The following is a 26,647-nucleotide window of genomic DNA, read 5'->3' as shown; positions in this document are numbered from 1 at the left end:
TCTAGGGAAATGGGGCTTAAGATGCATAGTAAACAACTTGCAGTTAATAAAAAAATAAAGTTTCTTCCTCTCTTCCTCCCACTGCCACATCTATAGAAAAATGCAGAGGTCTGTCAGGTATGTCCTTCTTATCCTCTGCTTTCCCTCTCCCTCGTACTCTGACAATCCATGGAGGGATTCAGTAACACAAGATGGAGGAGAAAATGTGCCATAGGGCAGCTCCTCACCTTGTTAGATCTGCGGTCATCTTCCTGTTTATACACGTAACTGTGAGCTTTTCTGAGTTTATGATGCTGCTTAATTGGTCCAATGGGCCTGTGCAGAGTCTAGACAGAGAGATGTCTTCCTTGCATACATCTGTGTATGAATTTTAAAGCACTGTTTACATGATGCAGACAGACCACATGTAGTACATGAAATCAAGTACCTAAACATCTTTGCTTTGAGTGTGATGCCTAACACTTGTTACTGAAACTGCACTGGTACAGTGAAAGAGTTCTCTTCTGTTGTGGAGATGCTAGCTTAAACATTTATGGAAAATAAGTGACACTGCAGGCAAGGCCTCTACAGGTTATGAGAACAATGAAGTTGAGGTTAAACAATCTGAGCAAACAACTCTCTTTCTTCGGAAAATGAACAGCTGATGTTGAAAACCCACTGCCTAGTCCTCTTCCAGCTCAATTTGCACCCCTGATAATACAATAGATGGGAATTCTTCCGAATTTAGGCTGAGTCCAGAGACAGAATGTGTGGGCAGTCTCAAGCCTTACTAGAAACCTGCCCTGAAGATATTTCACTAGTCTCCATTGATCCTAAAAATCTTGAAATTCACATTGAGAATGTTTTTGGGTTTTTTAGTAGTTGTTATCATAGTTATGGCTACCAGAACAATTGAGAGTTCTCTACTGACTGACCACTAGACATGGAACAGGGAGACTTCCAGCAGCGAGCAGTTGGAACACTGTCCTCTGTTATATCACTTATGAAAACCTAATGTCAGACAGTGCCATACAAAATACTGGAGGATCTATGCATAACATGAGGAAATGCTACTGCTCATGAAAGTATTCTTCTCAGTAACAGAAAAGCCACAGTTGTGCATTAATGTTGTCTGTATCAAGGCAATTGTTTCATTGCAGCCAATATCTGTAAGCAGTCTGCTGATGCCAGGTAGCTTTCAGAAGGAATGGGCACATGCTCTGTCGCAAGAGTAGAAGGCCTCTTCCTGAGATATGGAAAAGATAGTTTGATCAAGTGAAAGAAGCAGATTTTTACAAAATAAATCCTAAAGACAGATTTCTTAGAACAGAGGTGACCTGGGAAGTTCTTTGTCCTGATTAACAGCTGACAGATTGGAAAGAAACATTGGGAAGAAGAATGACAAGTAACACTTGGAAGAAACAGAGGAGCTGTAGCTGGAGGAAAATAAGTTTTTCTTTGTGATTTGTAAGCCTCAATACAACAAATAGTATAAATGCCCACAATGAGAGAAAGACTTGCTCTATTACCTCGGTGTGAGAAATGGGGAGTTCTAAGCCTATAGTCCCAACTCAATGGAGATGACCACTTGCACTGAGTGAGTGAGTGAGTGAGTAGTCATTTCAGTTTTGCCAACAAAAAGGATACTCATCAAGGAAAGCAAATGCCAAGGGCATTGATGTAAGAAATGAGAGTAACTTCCCTGCTATCAAGTAAGATAATTAATAAATTAATCATAAATTAATAAAGCAATAAAGATTCAGATAAGTCTATTGTTAATTCTTCTGTCCTCGAGTTTCTGTCTCCTGTAATTAAGAACAGGAAAAAACAAACAAACAAAAAACGACAACAACAACAAAAAACAGCCTTGCTTTTGGACTATTCCGGATGAGAATTAACTGCAGTTAGGCTTCCCTTAAGGTTTTTTTGGTAGAAGGTTGTACTTAAAACCTTTGCTCTTTTTGCAGTGATGCCTACCAGCAATTAATTAAAACCTTATTTTAAATACTTGGAAGGATGAACTTAAGGAAGAATAGCCTGTGGATGAAATGAAAACAGTATGCTTACAGTTTACATACTATTTGACTTGATTTTACATGATATACTGTTGGAAGTTATATTTAAGTCATAAGGGAAAATAGCTTGCCTCTCTGCACATGCAGTATAGCATAGCTTTGTTCAAATAGGAACTGTGCTCCTCTGTGTGAAAGAAACAGTGGAAAACAGGCATGGTTTATACCTATAACAAAGATCTGTATTCGCTAGGAAGAAAAAGTTTATTGAGAAATACATAGGAAAAAAAATAGCTTCCCACATGTTGCCATCAATTAACTTTGCTTAAATGCCAACAGAAAACACATATGTGTGGATAAGATACGGAATAATAAGAGTATTAACTTCTTTAAATTTTCCTAAAATTTAATAACTAACTTCTATTGTACTTATTTGGAACAATAAGTTGGAATAAATTTGGAATAATGGGACAGTTATTTGCAAAAGCTCTGCTAGTACTTCCTTTTTGACAAATTCATTCAGTGACACGCAAAGTTTACCAGAAAAAAAAATAAAAACAACTTATTGTCTGTGTTCTTGCTCTTATAATTTTCTCCAAGAAAGACTGATGCTGGAAGGTGGGGGGTGCTGGATCAAATGAGAACCACAACAGCTGATCTCAGGCAGTTCCTCTTAATGGGGTACTTTTTGTTTTTGCAGGTGATCAAGTAACCTACGCTGAGGTGAAAAGGAGGTGGAAATCTGACACACAGGACAGTATACCGAAGACTTCGTATCAAAGTACTGTAACACAGCAGGAAGTTTGAAACTTTTTCATTATATGTTATCTGCTTTGTTTATCATTGTAATTACATATTTGCATGTAATGGAAGAGTTGCTTGGTGTTAGATATCCAGGGAGATGTAGGTATGGTTTAGGCAAATTTAAAGTTTGGGGACATTGTGCCTGGGAGCAAGTGGTGACCTTAGGGCACATTGCTGTAGGCAGTGTTGTGTCTGTGCTGTCCACTGCATGCAGCCTGGAACACAGCAGCTCAGTAGAGCTTCTGGCCTCTCCCTTCTTCAGTTGTGTTTTGGTTCAGAAATGTCTGAATTTAAACACTAAAAAAGCATGGGTTGCTTGTTTGCTTGTTTGTTTTGTTTGTTTTCTGAGTTTGTTTTTGTTGCTGTTGTTTGTTTGGTGGTGATTGAGTTGGACTGGTTTTGTTGGGTTGGTTTGCTTGTACAGCATAGCACAGAAAACACTGTGACATGCTGCCAGGAACTGGATGAGATTCTCACATAAACAGTGCTAATATCCTTAGAGTGTCATGGTATAGCTCAGTTCTGGGGAAAAGGAGTTGTCACTCTCCATGTCTGTACCATTAAAAAGGAAAGGTTCTGTGAAATATAACTAGGATTCCTCCTAGAAGGAACCAGTTAGATCACCCCAGAAGCAAATGAATGTGCACCATGCAGGCACTGAGTCCTGCTGGAGGGCCAGGACCTGAAGCGGAACAAGTGGCAGACAAACTGCTATCTCATGCCTTTAGCGAATAGATCTGCACCAAACACAGCAACTCCACACTCATTCAGCCCACAACTACCCCATTTGTATGGAGTACAGGACGGTATCACTCTCCATCTTTTCTGCAGATAATTCTGATCTGTTTTTCTCTGTTCACTGCTGCTGAGAGGATGCTTAGAACATATGGTTAAAGTTTTGCAATAGACACAATAGAAAACTTTTTATTCTTTTTAGGAATGATTTCCATGTATTGTTTTTCATTTCCAGGTGCGTTTAGAAACAATAAACAGATTGGCAACATCATTTAAAGCACAGAAATTGAATTATTTTTAGAAAGTGATAGATAATTAGGACTTAATAACTTCTATCTGATCTTTTCTGAAGTGCGAATGTTAAGATACATTACATTAGGACTGGGACCTGTCCTTAAAGTAAATTTTGTTTTTCAAAGTAAAATAATATTGGATATGAGTTTTAATTTGCATGTATGAGATCAACACGAGTAAAAGATGGAAAGAAAATATTTGCACTCATGCAATGCAGAAGAACAACAAACTATTTTTAGAAAAAAAAAAGTTAGCTGCGGAAAGTGCTAAGTGAGAAGAAATGTTCCCACAGATGTGCTGGGTTAATCTGGCCTTGCTAGAGGGGAAAAGAAACTGAAAGTTTCAGACAATGTTTCTTATTAAAAGTGGTGGTCAGTGAGAAAGGAAAGTGGATTAAATGCATATCTCATTTGTTATAAAGGTAAAACCAGTCCTGCTGTTATAAAGGTAAAACCGGTTTACTGGCTTCTTTTAAATTCACTCTTATTTTGTGTTGCTGAATTTGGGATTGTACGGCAGAATCAAAAGTATTGTAAGTGATGTAATGTATTGTTTTGACATTTCATCATCTTCTGTTTGTTGAACGCCTTTTTGTACTTCAGTCCTCACCTCCTTCCCTTCTCTGATTTTGCCTATGGTATCCATATTTCCAGGTTTGCAGAATTTTAGAATCAGAAAATCAGTATAGAATCACAGAATAATATGAGGTGGAAGATGCCCTTAAGTATCACAAGGTCAAACTCTTGGCTTCATGCAGGACCATCCAAAAATCAGACCGTATGTCTGAGAGTGTTGTCCAGAATCTCTTGAACTCTGGCAAGCTCTGTGCCATGACCACTTTCTTGGGGAGGCTGCTCCTGACCTCCCTCTTGGTGAAGAACACTTATCTGTATCGACCTGAATCACTCCTGTCTCAGCTTCATGGCATTCCTTCAGGTTCTCTCACTGGTCACCAGAGAGAGATCAGTGCTACCCCTCTGCTCCCTATTGTGAGGAAGCTGTAGGCCATGATGAGGTCTACTCTCAGTCTCCTCCAGGCTGAACAAACCAAGGAACCTCAGCCACTCCTCATATTCTTCCCCTCTATATCCTTTACCATCTCTTTGGACACTTTCCTTTGGACAGATCCTTTGGATGCTTTCTAATAGCTTTATGTCCTTCTTGTACTGTGGCACTCAAAACAGCACACAGTACTCCAGGTGAGGCTGTAAAAGTGCAGTGTAGAGTGGGACAATCACTTCCTTTGACCAGCTAGCAATTCCATGCTTGATGCACCCCAGGATATGATTGGCTTTCCTGGCTGCCTGGGCATACTGTTGGTTCATATTCAACTCACTGCTGACCAAGACTCCCAGAACACTTCCAGCAGGGTTTCTCTGCAGAATCTCATCCCTAAGTTTATATGCGTAACCAGGATTGCCCTTTCTCAGGTGCAGAACCTGGCACTTGCTCTTGTTAAACTAACTTCATGCAGTTAGTGATTGCCCAGCCCTCTAATTTGTCTAAATCTCTCTGCAAGGCATCTCCACCCTCAACAGAGTCAGCAACTCCTAACACTCCAATATTAAATCGGTATTGTCAGCAAAAATACTCAGAGCATCCTTCAGGCCTATATCCCAGTCATTTATGAAAATATTAAAAGAGAACTGAACTGTTTCTAAAATAGAGCCCTAGGGAACTCCACAACTGACTGTTTGCCAGCCTGATGTAACTCCATTTACTATAACTCTTCTTATCTGACCTGTCAACTGGTTGCTCACCTATTGCATTGTGTTTCTGTCTAACTGTATGCTAGACAAAAGTATACTGTCCAGAAGGATATTGTGAGAAGCAGTATCAAAAGAGTTATTGAAAACCAAAAACATAACATCAGCTAGCTTCCCTTGGTCAATTAGATGGAAGACCTTGCCAAAAAGGAAAGTAAATTAAACAGGACCTTCCTCTCATGAATCCGTGTTGGCTGTAACCAGTAACTGCACTGTCCTTCAGGTGTTTTTCAACAACTCTCAGTGTAATTTTCTCCGTAATTTTACCAGGCACTGAAAGTGATACTGACAGGCTTCCAACTACCAAAGCCTTCTTTCTTGGCCTTTTTGAAAATTGGCCAGATTTCAACAATATTTGCCAGCTTTCAGGCAACTGGAACCTCTCCAGATTCCCAAGACTGTTGAAAAATAATTGAGGGAGTTTTCATAATTACATCAGTCATCTGTCTGAGTACCCTGGGATGAAACCCTTTGGGTCCCATGGACTTATATGCATCCAGGTGGGGCAGCAAATCCCACGCTAGTTCGAGGTTGGCTGGGAGTTGATCATTACCACAGTCACGATCCTCCAACTCAGGGCACCTGAGGTGCCAGAGCCCATCATCAGTGTTGAAGACAGAGGCAAATAAGGCATTAAACATCTCTGCTTCGTCTATGTCCCTGAGTGTAAGGTGACCATTCTCATCAAGTAATGAACAGATGTTTTCTCTGGTCCTCCTTATGTTGTTAACATATTTTAAAAAACCTTTATATTGTATCCACCACAGTATTGGCCATCTTTAACTCATGTTCTTCACTGAAACATCTTTAAAGGTCACAGAAATTAGATGTCCGTTCTAATTCTTGTTTATATTTTATTATTTTTTTTTATCATACAGATCAGTATGAAAAGTGTGAAGGAATAAGGATCAGAGGAACACAAGCACAGAGATCCTGGGCAGTATTACAGTGCCAAAAGCAGAAAATGATGAAGGCAGGGATTTAACAACTAATTAAACACATATTTCTTTGTTGTGTTTAAAAAGAGTGTTAAAAGTCCATCTGGGAAAAGCAGTCTGTAGAATTCTGAATTACCCATGAAAACTTCTTTAAAAAGCCTGAAGGAGAACATCATAATTTTCTTCTGAGTGTTCAGCTATGTAAATTCAGAATAATAATCCATGTTAGCACCACTGTTATGAGCCATTTTCCAAAGGACACTCAGGGACAGAACAGCTAGGTATACTGCTGAGTAAAATGCTCTAGCAGAGCTGTGCGGCCACAGCTGGTGAACTGCACAGTAAGGTGAGAGTGCTGGCAAAGCTGTGCACAGCTTCAGAAAATGAGAGGTCATGTTTTTAGGCATCTTCTCAACATCTAGCATGATAAAAAGAACTAGCCAGGCTCTTCTGATCCTGAAAATGTGAATTCATACATAAGTGTACATAAATAAGGGTTTTATTTTCACCTACTAACTAAAATTATAAGTATAATATAACTAAGAATAATAAAAACATTTTCCAAAGGAATATTAATTTTCTACAAATACATTTCACCGAGAAATAACAAAAAGCAAACCCAACCTTTTCAATTGTATCTACGGCACATTGAAGATATCCTCATAAACTTCACTTTCTACAGACACTAGATGTGTAGCTCACAGTAACAAGGCTGCTTCTCTCCTACAAGACTCTTTCCCCCAACCCTCTCTCTCCTTACCATGAATAATATGGAAAAAAAAACTTCAGTTGCTTCTACCTGTTGTGAGACCTTTCTTCCTTTTCTCTTCACTAGCAGCCTGCTCCGAGAACGCACAGTGGTGTTACACTGCCATCATTCTGTACTTCTTTGCAGTGATTCTATTCATCACTGTGATCCTCTTAGCAGTGAATTGTTGAGACAGAAGATGTGGTTCTGCTGAAAAATGGGGTAAGACATTTATATCCATATTTGTGTTTTCATTTAATACTTTCACACTATCAGAAGAAGTACAAGGAAGCATCCTACCTGTATGATAAAGTTTCTGTGAAAAATCCAGTCAGCCAGCAATTCAGTGTCACACTGGATAATATCTAGCTCCCCGCTGATGATTCATGGTGCACTTAACTGAGCACAAGTTAGCCAAGAGCTTTGACAGAACTGCCTTTCAGAACAGGTCTTCAATTTTGCCTCATTATTTAACATAGGCGCCTCTCAGTCATGTATGGAAATAACTCCACCATCCTGCTGTGAAACAAAGCTAATAAGTTGCTGGTGTAGATGGTGGGGATAGCTCCAATGGCTGCTCAGGCCAGGATGAACAGGGATCAGCTGAAGTGTCATGAGACAGACAAGCTGTGTTGATCAGTCTGACATTTGAAGGAGACCTAAAGAACAAGATTTTCAGACAAAACCTTCCCATCCACATCCAGTGCTACCAGGCTCCTCCAAGAGCAGCACTGGAAAAGCAATATCACCTTCGTGCTAACGTAGTTGATATGGCACGTGTGGAGAAAAAAGAGCAAACATAAGCATCCATGCCTATATCATGTTAAAGCTTTTTGGGAATCTTTTGGTAAATCACTTGGGAAAAGAACATGTTGCATGGAAAGCAGACCTAGAATTAAGACACACTCCTTGTAGAGCCTCTGGATCGCTCTCCCTGGCAGCTGTCATATCTGTGCTGAAGACACCATTTCAGATCCTTTGCCAGATGCAGTGTCCCTGCCACTGAGCAGAATTCTCCTCACTGCAGCTAAATCACAACTTGAGGGGCAGTGGCTCACCAATCATGATTGCTCTACCAGACCTCCACTTCAAGGCATGGCACATTTACCCGTGGTCCCCATGATGCACAAGTGCCCTTCCTTTACTCAAGAGGATCCTTCAGTAAGATGAATATTATTAGCTATGTTTGTTTTTGTTTTGTTTTTGTTTTTCCAGGAAAGTCAGATCAGAAAGGCTCTGCTTCTTCAATAAAACAAGACAAAATGTTTACTATTATGTTATTTCCTCTGCATAGAAGAAGACATGCTGACAGCCTGGCCACTCTTCAGTTACTTCTTTCAGGATTTTCACGACACCTTTAGCCTCTCTGTACATGGGAAAAAATATATTATTGATGTAATAATAGCAGCAACTATCACATGGTATCAGTGCGTGTAACAAGGTACTAACTCAAGCTACTGCATCATAAATTGGATCTTAATCTTAATAAACACAAATGACAAGGACGACCCATTTGAAACATCACTTCTACTTCAACGACTTGATTTTACAGTAATCTGCTATGTAGATAAGCTTTTAGATTTTGATATGATCAAGTGCAAAAATGAATGTTTAAAATAGAGGATATGAATGGTTGCACTAAAAATTTTTTATGAGATCCACACCTGTATGTGATTTTTATTGTTCTGATGGCTTTTGGTGGGATTTATAGGAGTGGGATATTGAAGATGAAGGAAGTCCATTAGTTCATCAGAAAAGTCTCAGTCTCATTCCCCCGTGGGCATGAATAAAATTATTCTGTTCTGCTTGTCCAGTGGAGTGTCTCACAGAGTCACAGTATGTTGGTTCTGTCTTGGAGCAGTAATTCATCTTTTGTTTCCATTTTTTTTTCTACAATGCAGTAGCTTCAGTTAAGTCAGAGTCCTTCACTAGAATAAACCAGCTCAGATTCAAACAAATTTGTTTATAATCATTATTTCATTTTTCATTATTTTGAATCCTCATCCATTATAATTTCTCTGAGACATGCTGATATCCATGATTTGCAGTTCCTGAGTAGAAGGGACCATACAGTATAGCAAATTTTTGTTGAATTGCTCCCTATGCCTAAGCTTTTCTGTACTTAGGCCATGCTGTTGCTGTTGATAAGTCTCTATGTTTTTATAATATATTTGCAAGAAATCAGTAAATAAATTTAGTAAAGCATTTGACATACTCGTGTTTGTTCTTGCAGTAGTCAGACATATAGCAAATGTATGACTGCAGTGCTTCTGAGCTGTTGTCATGAAGCAAGGTGCTGATCTGATAAGGACTGTCTAAAGACAGAATCCCTGCCTCACAGTGCAAAGCATCAAAAGACCGGTAGAAGAAAATGATTACATTTTTCTTGAGATTATTCTTTCACTTGCCTGGTGCTGTGGGATAAATCCAGATCCAGAAAAATGTAAAAAAAAAGATAAAAAAAGAAATGGTGGCAGGAGACTTTGGACATGAAATGGACCCACATATTGTTGTTCTTCACTGCACTTACCTGACTTTAGCTGGAAGTTTCTCTCACATAATACTCCCAGATAGCCCCTACAGCTAAATCAAATTTCCAGACTAAATTAATTAGTTCCAGCTTTCTTAAGATGCAAGAAAATTTCTGCAATCTTCAAGAGCTACAGTAATGTAGTTTTGCATATATATATATGACATGTGCAATCGTAGCAGATAAAAAAGGAAACAGAGGCAGAAATCATAGTTCCTGGCATTCAAGCCCTTCCAAAGACAAAGTCATCATTTCAGAATGAAGCAGCGTCACAGGAGACTGAATGCACAGATGCTAAGTATACAAGCAAGAATAGGGATATGCATTTCAGGACCAATCTGAAACCATCACTTATTTTAAGCCCAACAGGATGTTGCGCAGACAACCAGGTCTCTAGTTGCAACAAGCAAATCTTTGGCAATTTCAGTGGCAGATCCTAGCATCTGAGAAATGCACTGCATAGACACCTGAGTAAGAAGCATGCACATGATGCTCTGTATGTTGCTCTGCAACTCTGAAGGAGGTCAAGTAGTTTGTTTAAAGTGAGGAGTAACAAACTTCTAAAAATTGAAGTGACTGTTTTTGCTGGTTACTGAGAAATCAGCACGCTGACTTGTGGTTTTGACAGTGAGCCCACTAGACCATTTAAGGCAAATTTAACAAACTTTGGTCTGATCCTACTCTCAACCACACGGTTCTTAGACACAGTTTGAGGGGGAAATAGCCTATCATGGAATCGGTAGAATAAGGCTGCCTGGTCATTGGTTATATACACATTACATATGTTATATATAACACATGACTGTAAACCTGACATGAGAGAGCTGCCTCTTTCCTTTGTTCTTCATCCCTTTAGCTTTCCCTGGAGATTGTTTGATTCCTTCTCCTTCTCTGCATTTTCTTTCCCTTTTACTTCGGGAATATCCTATAGCCTTAAGCGATGCTCATTCATGCTCAGGATAAGGGGAAATGGTTTTAAGTTGAGGGAAGGGAGATTTAGGTCGGACATCAGGGGGAAATTCTTTACACAGAGAGTGGTGAGGTACTGGAACAGGCTGCCCAGAGAGGTTGTGGATGCCCCGTCTTTGGAGGTGTTCAAGGATAGGTTGGATGGGGCCCTGGGCAGCCTGGTTTAGCATTAAGCGTGGAGGTTGGTGGCCCTGCATGTGGCAGGGGGGTTGGAGATTCATGATCCTTGAGGTCCCTTCCAACCCTGGCCATTCTGTGATTCTGTGATCCTGTGATTCTATGATTTTTCTGGCTTTTCAGTCATTCTCTTAGCCCTTGCTGTTAACCATCATCCCTTTTGTTCATGGACACTGTGATGTGTACATGAAGACTGAAGAAGATAATTAAAAGAATGCAAATACATCATTACAAGGATGCCCTTTATAAAATAGCACCAAACAAATATTTTAGGACCTTCATCAAAGGAAATATAAAAACATCAGAAGACTCCTAACATAGGACTAACATACTCCTAACATAGGACTAGCTTCAAATATTTTTATTCGGAAATTCATCACTCTCTTTTTAAAAACTGCAGGATGGGAATAGAAGGGACAGTAGCTGTTCAGTAGAGTGAGGTGCTACTCTTCATCTTTTCAACCCTGCACCTCTTCTTCCCTAGATAACCAAAATCTAAGCTAGTAGAATAGTCAGCATTCAGGCCTTGCTAGCATTAGTCTTTATTGCATCAATTTCTGAGAAAAACTGTAATGGTACTTCTCCAGAAAGCAACAGAATGCATTTGAGATGGAAAAATTTTGTTAGAAAAAGCCCTCTTTCCTACATTGGCCAATGTAGGAAATCATCCCAGAGCAGTCATCCCTGCAGGCAAGAAAATTTCAAGGAGGGGACAATCTTATCACAGTTGTGCCTTGCTTTAATGCATACAGAAAATAGGAGATAGGAGTGTATCCTTCCCTTGGCAGTGAGAGAGTCATGGTGTATCCTTGTAGGTCTTTCAGTATAAGTGCTTGGGAGACCAAGGATCTGGTCCTTTCTAAACCATGAACTTCTATGAGCAGTAATGGTTTTTTCAACCTTCTCATAGAGTGGTTTGCCTGCAACTGAGTATTTGGTGTGCATGTTCTGGAGATGCAAGTGCATAGCACACTGAGGAGTCACCCCCTTTTCCATAACACAGACACAGACATGGATGTTTACTGCATGATGGCAAGAGTCACCTCAGCCATGGAGAAGAGATTGGTGACGATGAAACCCAGATTGGCTTTGGTCTCCCGCTGGCATTTGAGCTGCAGCAGCCAGCTGCGTATCACATACTTCAGTGAGAAGTCTGAGCTTCAAGTATCAACATAAATATTCCTGGCATTTCATAGGCAAAACTGTCGTACTTATCTAGCCTCAATGTCTTGTCATCTCCTCCATGAAGTATGACAGCCTGTACTCACAAAAACTGGCCCAAACATAAACAGGAGTGGAATAAACTCTTTCAAAGGGCAAGACACAAGCAGTGTGAGGGGATTACCTCTCCCAGATGGCTCAACACAGGTATTTCTCTTACATCTGCAATTAAATATATCTCAGATTTAATACCTGACAATGTCAGAGACTCCATCACTTCTCAGACTTGAAAAGGTAAAACTCATGTAGCTCTTCCTAAATGACAAAATATACTGTGGCCCACTGTCTTTGAGATGAATCAGCTAACAACTTATCCGCATAGCTGGACACTCCATATAAGCAGTCTTTCTGTGATGTGACAGACTTGAGTCATTTTGAATTTTCATTTACTGTTACAGGAAGGTTCATTAAGGAGGAGGACATTCTTGAAGAACCAGGCAGAACTCATTCTCTCTAGGCCCTGTCTGTTACAGGAGCTTCATTCAAGATAGCAGTAATGCTAGAAAAGGAGACAATACTACTTACTGGTTTTGTTTATAACTTCTCCAATAAAACACAAGGTAGCCTAAGTTAGTTCTGCTGTGTTTCTTGACAGTTCTGGTGAATTTAAGTCACCTTCAGCCTGTGTTGAACTGAAAACTAGTTCTGAACCCTGAAGTCTACAACAGACTTGGGTCCTGAGCTCAGATGAAATCTTCGGAGCTGTTTAAGCTCATTTTTATAGTTCTGGTCCACTTTTTCTTGTTTTTGACAAGTAAACTAGTCTAATATCTGGGGGTGCAAGTCCGAGAGTCCTCTTTTGTGTAACACACTGTAGGGAACCTGCTTTAGCAGGGAGTTGGAATAGGTAATCTCCCCTCCAACACCTACAATTCCGTGATTCTGTAGAAACCACAGACTTTAAAAACTGGCCTTGACCTTTTACATAATTTTCCTCTCAAATTCATTTCCTTACGTATGGTCAATATAATAAAATAATTTCTAAGCTGATTTCAATATGTACGTTAATTATTAACTCTCAGTTATTTTCTTATAAGAGTGGCCAAACTGCTCCACAGCCTTTTAACTAGATGCCATTTAACTTAAGAACCAAATGCTGACTTCTTGAGGGTCAGGCCTCATGCTCATTCAATTGCTCTGGAATAGAAAATCAGATGATAATCAGCAGCAAATAACAAAACACAGGTCCAAAAGCCAAAGTAGTGAAACAGTGCAAAACTTGACATAATAAGAGATGAAGCTGAGACAGAACTGCAGACATGTAAGCCCTGGATAATTTATACTTCTCAGCCCTGAAGTGCAGCACATCTGGCTGCACGTTCTCTCCATTTTTAGCAATTGCATGTGTCTTAGTAACAGTACAGAAATGCACAGAGAAACATAAGTTTTGTCCTGAGATTCTAGGGCACTTCATAGACCACTTGTCGGAGAGTGGAGTACACACAGAACTCTCCATTTTCTCTTGCTTCTTATTTTAAATCTCAGTTGCAACTTTGGTTCAGATAATCAATCAGCTCCAAGAAAAAAGCATTGTTACAATCATTTAAAAGGTTTTATGGTTAAGAAGAGATGAATAAAAAGCAAATGCAACATATGTACCGCAACACAGTGAATTGACACTTCCTCATTCTGCTCAGAAATGTGACTGATGCTTTCTAAACTAATTTGCCTTGTGGCAAAAGCAGGCCTGTGAACACAGGTCATTCTGTATCCATACTGTGAAGAAGAAAGGCATGGAATAGTGCAAGTCCATATATGTTACACTGCCAGATGTAGAATAAGGCAATCCCCAAGACTAATGCAGGTTTTGCAGAGAAGCCAGTTAGTGGCATGTCTGTTTTACAGATCTTGCTACTTAAGATACTCTCTTTTTTCAGACTTACCCCAGCTCTTTACACTTCAGGATAATCATACAGCCTATAAACCCAAAAATCAAGCCACAGGCAAAAGCCTGAAACTGGACATTTAGCAAGTGGAAGGCATAAGTGTGGGAATATTTGAAGGGTGGATAATGTGAAGCAATCGAGAAGGTGTGAGAACCGCAGAGCATGGTCACTAGGCCACTGGTAAATAAGCACTGCAAGAAGGTTGTAGTTGACAAGAAAGAGAGCAAAATGCAGTCACCCAAAAGTGAGCACTGAGGCAGACTGCTGGGGATTAATAAACATGCATTTCCACCACTGTTTAATTCTCCATTCATAATCTCACCTCTGTTCTTTCTCAAGAAGATTCCATTCTTTTTTTCACTGCTTTCTCTCTGGAGCTCATTAACAAAACAGAAAAGATGGGGGCCGAGGTCACTGTGTTCATTCAGATCTCAGTAAGAAACTCTAGATTGTTCACCTTTGAATTCTCCCTGGAACATATACACAAAATTCTCCCTCTTACACTGGTTATGCTGAGCACTGCATGGTATCCCAAAACAGAGTTTGCAATGGATTTATCCGATTCAAGACTGAAGCCATATTCTTTACAGGCACTGGTGTGTTCTAGTGTATCCTTACCTTGGATTTCCGTTAAATTTCTTCAGAATTTGTGTGGTTAATTCAGCTTCTGGGTTTTGAGGTTTTGTTTCTTTTCTTAAGAGCTGAGCAAAGAAACTGATAGTGGGCTTTGGCATCACAGTAAATATGCTCCAAGGTCTTCTAGCACCACTGTAAAATCTCTTTACCTTGTGCTGTTTGAAACCTCTTAAGAACAAGAGGCTCAACTTCATACTTCCAGACATGACACCACATCCATCATTATCTGACCTTCCATATATAGCTGGCATAAAATCACCTGCTTAAATGCTGTCCCAGGTAACAGCTGAGGAACTATGAAGTTGTGTCTCCTAGTTTAGTAGGAAAATTTGTTGAAGCTCTCAGGGATGAATTCATTACTTCTATTATAATACGTTAAGCTGGAAGCAAGAGAATGTTTTTATCTATTTATTTTCTCTAGCTATGTGCCATACAAACAAGATAAATTTAAACAGAACTACAAAACCCCATTTAATAGTATCCCAATATCCTCATTTGACACATTTTTCATTTTTATTTGTTGTGAAGCCTGCATGTTACTAATTTTTATTCTTGTCTCAGATTCTCCAAGTCTATAGCAGATGCAAGTAATGTACCTCTGAGTCTATCAGGTCATTCTCCTAGCCTGCTTGTCAAGTCAAAGACAAATGAAGATGGAAATTGGCATCTTGCATACCAGCAAAATGGTGATCAGTTCCTCAAACACAGATTGAATGAGTTGGAACTTTGAAGGGTATTGCCCGACCTGTTATTGTGATTTAACCTGGCAGATGGCAGAGCACCACACAGTTGTTCGCTTACTATCCCCCTTCTCAGTGGGCTGGGGAGACAATTGGAAAAAAAAAAAAAAAAAGAAAAGTAGAACTCATAGGTTGAGATTTACAAAACCTATATACTAAGATAAAGAAAATAATAATTATGACAAACATATACATGAATTTATGTAACAAATGACGCACAAGTAATTACTTATCTTTCCCCAACCAATGCCTAGCTAGCCCTCTGAGCAATGGAAAAGAGCAAGGTGAACTCCCACTTCCCTTCAGAACTTCTTCCCCTTGATGCCACATGGTATGGACTATCCCTTTGGCCAATTAAAGTTAGCTGTCCTAAGTCCTCCCAGCTCCTTTGGCCCTCTGCTGCAGATGGCCTTCATTCTATATAATGCTTAGCAGGCAGCTATAAACATTGGTGTGTAGTCAGTGTTGTTTTTCTCCTAGAACCAAATGTAGCATCATATTGGACACTCTGCAGAAAACAATTATTCCCAGCTGAAACTAAGACACCTGTCATCTTCTGCGCATCTGATTTGGTTTTCAGTATAGCTTACTTCTCTTTGCTGACATAGACTGAAACCTATGCAAGGAAGAACAAGAGTGTCGTTCTAGATAATAAAAAGGACCAACAGAAATTATGCACAAGATGTAAGCTCCCAAAGTAATTATAGAATCACAGAATCATTACAGTTGGAAAAGACCACTAAGATCATCTAGTCCAACCATCCACATACTACCAATATCTCCAACTAAACCATGTTCCTTAGTACCACATCTCCACGATTATTGAACACCTCCAGGGACATGAGTCAGCCACCTCCCTGGGAAGCCCATTGCAGTACCTAACCACTCTTTCAGAGTTTTTCCTAGTATCCAAACTGAAACTTCTCTGGCACAGCTTGAGGACATTTCCTCTCGTCCTTTGTTTGGTGATATAAGAGTTCTTCATCCTCTTTAGGAGCACCAGCAGAAATGGATAAGCAAATAGACAACAGAATAACGTAGTAAAATCTTTTAAGATATCAAGAGCTGCTATATGGCACAGGAGGCGGCTGTGAATAAAGGCTGTCACAGGTTCTGGAACAGACCTGTTAGCTTTGTCTTCAAATAAGCCAATCACCAAAAATTTCTCCTGAATCTGTGATGTGCTTCTAACACTCCTAGTTTCACATGTTACGAGTTTCAGTGTCTGTGAAATGAGGAACAAACATTCACAAATTCAGTGTCAGCAACTTGGACAGGATTTAAATCAATGTTTGTTTGCTTCTTCTTTCCTTTTGTAATAAGCATTTTTTCTGGTCTAAGTTTGTGATGGTATCCCTCCCTAAGGGTACATTGTCACTCAGCTGGTCCGTATCTGTTAGTAATAATGTACCTTTGATATACAGCAAGCTGTGTACAAGGATGGGGCATAGTGACCTTTTTATCTACCTACCTTGTTGGAATGTTCTCTTACTTACTGGCCAAAAGCAGATATGGAGGGAAGATAAGGATGGGGTAATTCTGCAGTGAATTGCTTCTTATCCTAGTGGTGATGCGTTACTGACTTTCCATATAAAGACTTGCATATTAGTATCTATTAGATCCAAGGATTTTCAGCTATTTATGTAGTTACCTACTATAGATGTAGATTTTGGGTTTGTACATCATTTTGTAATCAAGTTGACAAAGTATTGTAATGAAATGCAAAAAGTTTCTGATGCTTTCTATTTTGGCCCTGCAATCTGATGAATTAATATATGTCAAAATTGCTAAAAGGGAATGTCCTATACTGTAACTTTTAGGCAAATGTTTTTAGACCAGCATCTTTTTTTCTAGTTGGCCACAGTTCAGAGCCAATCCATCTGTCTGTGTATAACAGTTTTCCTTGATGTATATCTCTCAATTTTTCAACAATTAACGTCATCTGCTGCTTTAACTGTCTAGTGACTTAGTCCTAGTTACTTAGTATTTCTTAGCAGTTTTATTTTGTTTTTGTGATCCCAAAAAATTCAGTATCAGTGGGTTTTACACACTCCTCTCTGCGTTTTGCAGAATCATTCACAAGCATATAAAATATAACAAGCTATAGCAAAATTGGTTTTCATATGTAAATGGTCACTTTCATCCATTGTGAACAGTTTATTTCTTCTCTTTATTTCTCATTCCTATTTAGACAATAATACAATAATAACTTCCTTTATTGTTGTTGTTTTGCATCCTTCTTTTCTATGGGACATTTTGATGTATTTGAGGTAAACATTTACAAACATACAAAAATATAAATTAGATGAGCCTTGACTGTGTTAAAAGAATTCCAGCATATTGTTGACATATGATTAACCTGGTTAAAGGTCCACGTTAGCTCTTCTCCTAACATCATATTAAAACCTTATCAATTAATATTTCAATTTGAGATATCCTGTTGCATTCCTCATTAAGAAAAATTCTGATCAAGGAACCTCTTTAACCCTATCCTTAGTAGAGCAGGCCTGGGATTTCTTCTAGTTTTTTTTTCTTTTAACATTTTCTTGAATGTTTATTTTACATATGGTTTATATGTGGATCATCAGTTGGCCCTACAGATCTATGCATAGGATTCCTCTCAACTTTGGGAAAATAAATAAATAAATAAATAAATAATAAGATAGAATTATTCTCCCTCCAGACATTATTAGTGGTTTTGTAGCCTATCTGCAAAAGTACACATTAAATTCTACTTTGTGCTTGATCTTTTTGCAGAATGGCTTATTATTCTTAAATGTCTACTCTAGTGCGGTACTTAGCCTTTCTGATTTTAAGGTAAAATTTGGGAGATAATTCTTGTCATATTTTCCTTGAGTCTTTCTCTGATTCCTTTTTATCACTGTCTGTGTTGCTTTTACTAAATCAGTTTGTTTGCTGGTATTGATTTATTTCTATCTGCTCTGTGTAGTTCTGTAGATATATGAGCCAGCGATGTGCACTTGCAGCCCAGAAGAACGACTGTTTCCTGGGCCGCATTAAAAGAGAGGTAACCACCAGAGCAACTGAGGTGATTGTTCCCTTCTACTCTGCCTTGTAAGGCCCCATCTGGAGTACTGCATTTGGGGCCCCCAGCATTAGAATAATGCAGAGCTATTGGAGCAGGTCCAGAGGAGGGCTACAAAGATTATCAAAGGGCTGGAGCACCTCTCCTATGAAGAAAGGCTGAGGGAGCTTGCTCAGCTTGGAGAAAAGAAGGTGCGAGGAAGGATCTGACTGTGGCCTTCCAATACTTGAAAGCAACTTATAAGCAGGAGGGGGATTGACTTTTTACGTAATCTAATAATGATAGAACAAGGGGAAATAGCTTTATGCTAAAAGAGGGGAAATTTTAGGTTAGATGTTAAGAAGAATTTTTTTTATCAGAGGCTGGTGAGGCACCTGAACCGGTTTGCCCAAAGAAGTTATGGATACTCCAACCTTGGAAGTGTTCAAGGCCAGGTTGGATGTGGTCCTGTGCAAAATGATCAGTGATTGCCAACCCTGCCTACAGCAGGGGGTGGAACAAAATGATCATTAAGGTGCCTTACAACATAAGCCATTCTACAATATTTAACATTAATGTGAAGTATTAGGAGGGATGCTGAATTAAAGTATAGTATGGTCATTATTCTAGAGAGACTCTTTAGTGTTGTTAGTTTGAACCATATCTTGAGCATTTCTCAGAACTGCATGAGGTCTTTTCCATCTTGTGGGTATCATGACACATTGCAAAAAGCAGCCATGATGCTATCTGAAATTTCCATCTCTTCATTAGTAAGTTAGAAACATAAACAGATCTTCTAATAGTCACTAACACTATTAAGATAGTTCTCAGTGTCCTGAGGCTGAACTGCAAACTTAGCACTTTTCATCCAGTGACTGTTGCATAAAGGCACAGCTGTTGCTGCCCTCCACTGGCTGAGAAAAAACTGAAGGCACCTCTTTCAGTGCAAGAACTCACTACAGAACTGAAGGTGTTTTTCAGATATTGCATTAACTATTCTCCTTGTCTCTTCGGGAGCCAATTGTGTGGAACCATCTCTTGAAAAGCTGTGCTTTTATTATGTACAACATACTTTCCCTCATTGCTAATGTGAGGCAGTTAATGAAAGGTATTATTAATGTAAATAAAGATGCATTTGAGCTGTAAGACTGCTAAAGACTAGTTGATAGAGGGTGGTCATTACTATTTTAGAAATTCCAGATTTTTTTCAGCTCTTGGTTTGGAGTTCCCATCTGCAATGGGATGCTAGGGTCCAGTTGTTCCTTTTGGCTATGAGTCGGTAAGTCTCTTTGCTCTTGGTTGAATAGGCATCTGGATTACAGAAGAAAACCACTACCTGCTTATCTTTGCCTGCTGAAGAACAAAGCAATGAAAAATAGCTCAAATACTTCATAATCTCTGGGAGAAGTAGCTAAAAAGCAAACATAGTGTAATCATTTGGGCAGTATGCCCTCACAGTCCAGAAAGTCAACTGCATCCTGGACTGCACCAAAAGAAGAGTGGCCAGCAGGTTGAGGGAGGGGATCCTGCCAAGCTACTCTTTGCTGGTGTGGCCTCACCTGGTGTACTGCATCCAGATGTGGAGTCTTCAGTACAGTAGAGACATAGGCCTGCAAGGGAACAACTCTCCTACCAGGACAGGTTGAAAGATCTGGGGCTGTTCAGCCGGGAGAATAGAAGACCCTGAGGTGACCTGATAGTGGCCTATTAGTATCTAAAAGGGAGATACAATAAAGAAGGGGACAGACTCTTTAGGACAGTCTGTGGTGATAGGATGAGTAGAAATGGTTTCAAACTTAAAGAGCATAGATTTAGGTTGGACATAAGGAAAAAGTCTTTTGCAGGGAGGGTGGTAAAGGCACTGGCACAGGTTGCCCAGAGATGTGGTGGAAACCCTGTCCCTGAAAACATTCAAGGCCTGGCTGGACCAGGCTCTGAGCATGCTAGTATAGCTGATGGTGTCCCTGTTCACTGCAGGGAATTGGATTAAATGACCTTTAAAGCTCCCTTCCAACTCTAAGAATTCTTCCAAGAATTTTATGATTCTCAGAGAGTTTCTTAGGGCTATAAAGCTGACATCTTATTACCGGTGTTGTGGGAGTTCATTCACAACATTATATAAACACACTTGGAAAATGTGTGGGATAATAATTATTTTTTTTTTTTTTCTCCTCACAACAGCTTTAGATTAGATGTGTGCCTTTTGGATTGCACAGCTAGGCATTCAAAGTAAGAGCGTCTGAGGGAACTGGGATTGATTAGTCTGGTTGTGCCAGGAGAGATTGAGGTGAGGTTGAATAGTATGATAAATTTCTTCTCAGAAAGAGTAGTCAGGTGCTGGAATGGTCTGCCCAGGGAGGTGGTTGAGTCACTGTCCCTGGAGGTGTTAAGGAATCATGAAGATGTGGTACTGAAGGACATGGTTAGTGGGCATGGTGGGGATGGGTTGTTGTTGGACTTGGTCATCTTAGAGGTATTTTCCAACCTTAATGATTCTATGATTCCAAGGTTTTACACGATTCATAGTGGGTACTTACACAGTGCTCACATTCTTCTTCACAGTCTCCATAATTTCTATGGTTGTATAGGTAAGACAAAGTAGGCCAACTGTGGAAGAAGGTAGCTGACCCTCCCCATCACTGAAGACAGCTTCCCCAGGCAAGAAGCCTTTCAGATGCCGCATGTAATTCTGTCACTAAAAGGGATTAATTTGGGACTGTGAGGAAAGCCGTGTGGGCATCCTCTGTGGTGTTTTAGAGGAGAGGAGAACAGGCTTTGCTATTGCAGACAGAAGACATGGTAAAACTGATCACAAGGTGAAAGATAAAAGAAATGCTGGTGACCTGGACCAAATCTTTTTAACTAGTAATTCATATTTCTGCTTCCCAAAAAATGATCATTTTAGAGTTTTCAGAATAAGGATAAATGAAGGAAAACAGACGCTTGCCAGCTGTTTTTGCATTCTTTCTTTTATGTTATTGTTATCTTAGGAAAGAAAGCACATGAGATGTGTAAACATATCTGATAATTTGAAGCTTGAATGGACTATTTCTAGCTATCCTCAACTATGGAATGTCTGGATGCTTTCACGAGGAAGCTTCAACAATGGAGTCTTTTCATTTCCAGTGAAAAAAGCAAACAAACAAAGAAAAAAAAAAATTTAAACCGAAACTATTGCAGAGTCATTCCCAAGGAGATGAATTATATTGTGACCTTCTCATAAAATCAGTCCTTGTTACTTCATGATTCTCATTTGGCCAACCAGGTAGAACTGACAGTTGGCAGTATTCTGTTTGAGAAGATTTTACAAGGTACATCTGATCCTGCTTAAGCCAGTGACACTTCCGTAAACCAAGACTGCAGCATGTGAAATGAAATTGGTGATAAGCAGGATGTCTGCCACTTTTTCTGATCCTGACTCTAGTTCCTGAATTTCCCATGGATTCTAAGAACCAGAAGTCAGTCAAGACAAAAAGAATCAAACTGAACAATAGTAATTAGTGGGGGGGAAAAAAAAAAGGAAAATATTCTTCATTTGTCACAGAGATGTACTCAACCATCTCTAACCACAACAACTAAACCTTCTAAACACAACAAATATGGTAAGTCATGAGGTAGAAGGATAATACATTTAGGAATAGTACTTTACTGAACCCATAGTTTATTAGTTTGCTCTCAGGCCTCACAGGAATCAAGTACTAATCTCACTGGTTAGTCTGAGGAGTATTGCCAGGCAGAGTGTTTATAAACTGAGGCTGAAGCATATACATATAATTTTTTTTTTCTCAATTTACCTGAGAGGAAAAAAATCCTGTGTAGTCCAAAATCCTAGCATATGAGTGATACTACCCAAAGTTTAGTAGATTGTAGCTGCCAGAAGGCATATAAAGTGAAAAGAACTTTAGTGAAAGAGAATTGTGGTACGTAGAGGATCCCTGTAGGTTGAGGTATTCAGGAACTGCTGAAGAAGGTGATCCATTATGTAAAGATGACAAGGGAGTGAAGTAGGCAATTATTTCCTATTTCAAATGTCTATACCTGGAGTCTGTGGATAAAGGAAGAGAATATTTATGCAGACTTTTTACAAAGAGCTGTATAACAGTGATAGCATATACTTAAAAATCATAGTGAAAAGGATTTATCAGTGAAAGCAATTCCATAATACTTTGGTGATAGGAAGGCAGCTATAATCTACAGAGACCTAGCATTAAGTAACATGAAAAACAGTATCTTGGGGAATATTCAACTGAACTAGCTGATAGTCAGGAATATCAGGCTGAGAAATTCACAGTGTATGAATTTCAATTAGCGAGCATATTATTTGTGCTCTTTCAAAATGAGAGTGAACCAATGAGGAGGGAGCAAGTCTACAGGTAGATCTGCTACAAGGAAGAAGACTATTCAAGTATGGTTTTACTGAACATGAGATAATTTTGCCAAACCACTTTCAGACTCTGAGATATCTCCCATTTCCTCTCAGCACAATCCCTATTTCTAACACTAACATACAGCCAGAACATACATGAAATTGAAATTACTGTTTTGACCTGTTGTTGTTGTGCTCTGGCTTAGGACCAGATTAGCTGTGCTACAGAAGTCCAGCTATTCCAGATTATAGCAGTGTCACTCATGTTGACTTCAATTTTAAGAAAATTTCAGAATATCCTAGTTACCTAAAGAGTCAGTGGAACATACCTCTGTGTTGTGATGACAGGTTGCATGTGTGTCATTGGGTCTTGTTAAAAAGAAAGTTTGTTTGCATTATAGGAAGGAGAACAGTGGGTTGGAAGACACATAGGTAGATATTTTTCCTGTCAGTTCCTAGGCATGTGTCAGAAGCTGAGTAATGGGATGAGTCAGTATGGAATAGTCATCTGATAAATATAGTTTTAGGACACAGTGCGGTTTGGTAGATGCAAAAACTTGTTTCCGGCCCTTTTATTTTCCCTCTAGGTCTTCTCTACCTATATCACTGAGAACTTAGCAACTTCACTTCAGTCATGGCTGCAGCAAAGGGACAGACAGCCCAGAACAGTTAATCAGGTTCTTATAGATGCCTGAAGTATAAAGCAATAAGCTCCCAGGCTTACAATCCAACTCTCAGCCTTCTAGGTGGCCATTTTAACATGGCTATTCAGTGGTGGCCAGAGAGACAGTAATCATGACTGGGTGGCTGCTTTAAGGTGCTGCAAGGTTGAAGCTAGATGGAGGTTAGAAGCAGCAATAGGGCTGAGCACAAAGCCTGCTGAGACTGGATTACTGCAAAACAGTTTATTTCTGAAATTAGCAAACTGATTCCTGAAGACATTACCCTGAAGAAATGGAAAAGTCATATACCGTTTACCAGTGGGGTGCCTAAATATTAATATCTAGAGCCATCTTGTACAACACAAGTGTTCCTTCTTGCTTCTGTCTGCCCTCACAGAAGGAAAAGGCCTCCTGTAGATCCTTTGAAATATCTGCCAGTTCCATACAGGTGTCTTAGAAATAGCGGTCATCCCAGATGAAGTACATGGCTGTATTCAAGCAACTGGACCTATCCACATTTTTTCAGAGATCAACAAAATGGTTCTTAATGTGATCCCTGTGTCTTCTTTTGAAAAAGAACAATTTGAAACCACCTTCTTCAAGTAAATCTTGATGAAAATACCATGATATGAGAAATTAATACGGAGAATTGCAGCCCCACAGGAGCAGCAGCCTTCCCTGAAGTCCTTGGGACTGACGCTCTTGGCAGGACAGCCATGGAGCCTCTGGCTAAAGCTGGTGGTGAAAGAATCCCACCATTCTATTTTATTAGCTCTCATTCTGGCTGCTGGTGTTTGCTGGAGGAACAGCCTTGCTACTCATGAAGCTTGCAGCGGGAAGGCTAGATGTACATGAGATGGTCCTGTACCTCTTGCATAGAGAATACCCTACTTTATTAATCCCATACCTTGCTGTTTTCCAGCCACACTGAAATCATTCTCTCAGAGGAGACAAGCACTAAAGTAAAACAGGTGAAGCATTTACTACATGCAGATGCTGACAACACGTATTCTGTATGCACAGAAGCAGTCCTAGTCCCAAGCAAAGATAAACATACTGAGGGAGTAAGTATCCAGGAGCAGCACAGAAAAAACAGGCTTGCTGCTGCTTTCCATGAAGGATGGCTTGGGAGTTGCTGCTGACAGGATTGTGCCAGTGGGAAGCAGGTGTCATTCTCCCTAGTCAGATGAGCAAGTACAGCCCTGGTGCACTCTATCCCTTACCTTTCCCTCCCACATTCCACATCCAAAGTCAGGAACAGTCTGGTTCTTGCACTTTATTCTAAGACAACAAAATATGACTTTGCCTGCAGAACTCAGAATATTTGAATTGGCTCTTTGTCTGAGGAAGTTCATTCCGTTTACATAAAAATGTAGATTAGCTCCAGGAGGTTTCTAAATCTGTTCCTTATAGCTGTCAAGTCTTTTCTGCAACCATAAGGCTTGTCCAAGGTATTGCTATCACAGCTTTATCAAACTATCCCCAGGCAGATTTTATTCAAACACAAACTTTGTATCATAGGATCCCTGAGGTTGGAAAAGACCTCCAAGATCATCTAGTCTAACAGTCCACATGCAACATTAATATTTCCCCATTAAACCATGTTCCTCAGTACCACATCTAAATGTTTCTTGAACACCTCCAGGTACAGTGACTCAACTACCTCCCTGGGCAGCCCATTCCAGCACCTGATCACTCTTTCTGAGAAGAAATTTTTCCCAATATTCAACCTGAACTTCCCCTGACACAGCTTCATCCTATCACTGTTACATGGGATAAGAAGCCAATCCCCACCTCACCACAACCTCTTTTCAAAGAGATGGAGAAAGCCATAAGGTCTCCCCTTAGCCTCCTCTTCTCCTCACTAAACAATCCCAGGTCCCTGAGCCACTCCTCATAAGAGTTGTGCTCCAGACCCCTCACCAGCTTTATTGCCCTTCTCTAGACACACACTGGGGTCTCAATACCTTTCTTGTAGCGAGGGGCCCAAAACTGAACACAGTACTTGAGGTGCAGCCTCATCAGAGCTGAGTACAGAGAGACAATCACTTCCCAGGTCCTTCTGACTACACTGTTTTTCATACAAGCCAGGATGCTTATTGGCCTTCTTGGCTATCTGGGCACACTGCTGGTTCATGTTCAGACAAGCATCAACCAACACCCCCAGGTCCACTTCCTGCACATAGTCTTCCAGCCACTCTGCCCCAAGCCTATATCATTGCCTGGGGATTCTGTGGACAAAGTGCAGGACATGACACTTGATCTTGAATTTCACCCCACTGACCTCAGCCCATTGATCCAACCTGGCCAGGTTCCTCTGTAGGGCCTTTGTATCCTCAGGCAGATTGACACTTCCTCCCAACTTGGTGTTGTCTGCAGACTTACTGAGAGTTCACTCAACTCCCTCATCCAAACCATCAATCAAGACATTAAACGGGACTGGTCTCAGTACCAACCCCTGGGGAACACCACTCATGACTGCTTGCAGTTTGGATTTAACTCCATTCACCACTACTCTCTGGGTTTTGTCATCCAGACAGTTTTTTACCCACCTAGCAGTGTACCTGTCCAAGCCACAGGCTGCCAGCTTCTCCAGGAAAATACTGTGAGAGAAATTTTCAAAGGGTTTGCTGAAGTCTAGGTAGACTTCATCAGCAGCCTTTCTCTTATCCACCAAGTGGGTCTTTTATCATAGAAGATCAGGTTGGTCAAGCAGGACTTACTTTTCATCAGCCCATGCTGGCTGGGCCTGATCTTTCAGTTGTTCTGCACATGCTGTGTGATCTCACTCAAGATGATCTGTTCCATACCCTTCCCTGACACCAAGGTCAAGATGAAAGGCCTGTAGTTCTCCAAATACTCCTTATAATCCTTCCTGTAGATGAGAGTCACGCTGGCAAGCCTCCAATCCCCAGGGACCCCTCTGGTTGACTAGGAATACTGGTGGTGTAAAGTGGCTTGGCAATCATCTCCACCAGCTCTCTCAACACCCTCAGGTAGGTGTAATTTAACTCCACAAGAGTTCCCCTGTGATTCACTCCTTAATTTGGTATTCAGTTTTAACACTCTTCTAGAGGACTACTGACCTCCAGATTTAACTGCAGAAAGTACTTGGCAAGACAAAACCACCTCCTCACCAGGCAGCGATCAGAACTTGCT

General features: G+C 40.1%; 2 long non-coding RNA genes across 3 annotated transcripts in view; one reads left to right on the top strand and one right to left on the bottom strand.

Annotated features, from left to right (window-relative positions):
- LOC122177334 overlaps positions 1-9,455 on the top strand; it is a 12,002-nt gene extending 2,547 nt beyond the window's left edge. Inside the window, exons 2-4 of one of the 2 annotated variants that reach the window (XR_006178056.1) lie at positions 2,692-2,772; positions 7,367-7,498; positions 8,492-9,455. This is a non-coding gene — a long non-coding RNA (uncharacterized LOC122177334). Of the gene's footprint in view, positions 1-2,691; positions 2,773-7,363; positions 7,499-8,491 lie in introns of both variants that reach the window. The other variant, XR_006178057.1, reaches the window with a different exon arrangement.
- LOC122177333 lies at positions 6,571-26,647 on the bottom strand. The gene is made up of 3 exons (XR_006178055.1): positions 26,575-26,647; positions 7,328-7,795; positions 6,571-6,984 (listed from the first exon to the last, which is right to left on the bottom strand). It is a non-coding gene; the product is annotated as an uncharacterized LOC122177333 (long non-coding RNA).

Source organism: Lagopus leucura, unplaced genomic scaffold, assembly GCF_019238085.1.
Source record: "Lagopus leucura isolate 7727_CA_CO unplaced genomic scaffold, USGS_WTPT01 Super-Scaffold_100001, whole genome shotgun sequence".
In the NCBI taxonomy this organism is placed as follows: domain Eukaryota; kingdom Metazoa; phylum Chordata; class Aves; order Galliformes; family Phasianidae; genus Lagopus; species Lagopus leucura.
This window is presented reverse-complemented; position numbering and strand designations above follow the sequence as displayed.